This window comes from Cornus florida, unplaced genomic scaffold, assembly GCF_030987335.1.
Source record: "Cornus florida cultivar Cherokee Brave unplaced genomic scaffold, ASM3098733v1 CherokeeBrave_3.0.0_Hap2_Chr11, whole genome shotgun sequence".
Taxonomy (NCBI): Eukaryota; Viridiplantae; Streptophyta; class Magnoliopsida; order Cornales; family Cornaceae; genus Cornus; species Cornus florida.
In genome coordinates this window covers 37,459,500-37,460,947 of record NW_026775581.1, presented here as the reverse complement: position 1 = coordinate 37,460,947, position 1,448 = coordinate 37,459,500, and the positions used below count along the sequence as shown (strand labels likewise).

The 1,448-nt window shown below is 39.7% G+C and overlaps 1 non-coding gene across 1 annotated transcript; it reads left to right on the top strand.

The window, feature by feature from the left end:
- The first annotated feature begins 310 nt into the window (after window positions 1-310).
- Window positions 311-419, top strand: LOC132287495 (small nucleolar RNA R71). The gene has a single exon (XR_009473043.1). It is a non-coding gene; the product is annotated as a small nucleolar RNA R71 (small nucleolar RNA).
- Window positions 420-1,448: the final 1,029 nt, after the last annotated feature.

Here is a 1,448-nt window from a genome sequence, read left to right as displayed (position 1 = left end):
GGAAGATACTTGATTCGCCAAGTTTTGATTGATCAATTGATCAAACTTTTGAGATAAAGACTTCATCTCGGCGGTTATATCATTTGAGTGGTCAACTTGATGCAAGCCAACACTCTTCCTACCTTGAGAATTTCTACCATTCCTAGATGACAATGTTCTATGCAAAGAGTTTTCACACATGCTCTCATAAAGACACCACACGTCTTCCTCTTGCCGGTCTATATAAGAACCTCCCATTGAAGCATCAACCATGCCTTTAAAATTGTCCGATAGGCTTTCAAAGAAGAATTGGACCAATTGCCATTTAGGCATGTCATGGTGAGGGCACTTCCTAAGCAATTCATTGAAGCGTTCCCATGCCTCGTGGAAAGTTTCTCCTTCCCCATGTGTGAATTCTCTAATGGCGGTTCTCATAGCATTGGTCTTCGAAACCGGATAGTACTTTTTCAAAAATTCTTGTTGCATTTCTGTCCAAGAAGTTATAGAAAAAGGCCTAAGGTTGTTAAACCAATACTTCGCCTTATCTTTAAGGGTGAATGGAAAAAGTTTCAGCCTTAAAACTTCTTCCGGCATGTCCATGTATCGAACGGTAGAACAAACTTCAAGAAACTCATCCAAATGTTTGTAAGGTTCTTCACTAGGAAATCCATGAAAGTTTGGTAGCATTTGGATAGTTTGTGCTTTAATCTCATAATGGTGTGCTCTAAATGGTGGCAATTGAATGCATGTGGGTGCATTATACTCATTAGGCACATAGTGATCTCTCAATGCGAGTGGTGGATTAGCAACTTGAGGTGCAACATGGACACCTTGGTTATATTGAGCTTGATTAATGATGGGGGGTTGTGGTGCATACATTGGCCTTAGAATTCCCATTGGAATTTGGCCTTGTTGTTGAGGAGGTTGATGAATGTATGGCCTAGGCATGCCTAATGGAACTTGCATATTATCATTTTGCACATTAGGATGAAGGATGCCTTGTTGGTCTATGTGACCAAGGTCTTCAACATAATCATCATTGAGAGCGTCCATTGGTAGATTGGTTCTATGTGAACTTCCTCTTCCCCTTGGATTCCTAATAGTGGATTCTAAATGCAAATCAAGAGGGACAAGAGTAGGTCTCAATGAACGACGACCATGCATGCACAATGCAACACGAATAAGCAACTTTCTCAACAATGCAATTAAACTTCACAACCACAATTTTCAAATGCAATGTATGTCAAATAAATGCCTCCACGTGGGCCCCCGATTTATCTAATGATGCTATGCAATGCCTCCACGTGGGCCCTCGATTTAACTAAGGAGATTAAGTAAGAAGGTCTCACAATAGTCCTTTAGCACTTCAACTCCAAAATTAAAAGCTTAGCTTACCAATTTTACTTAACAATTTTTCATTTTAAGCATTTTTCCTTTGTTTTGCTTTGCTCCTTAGCTTGGAATTATTT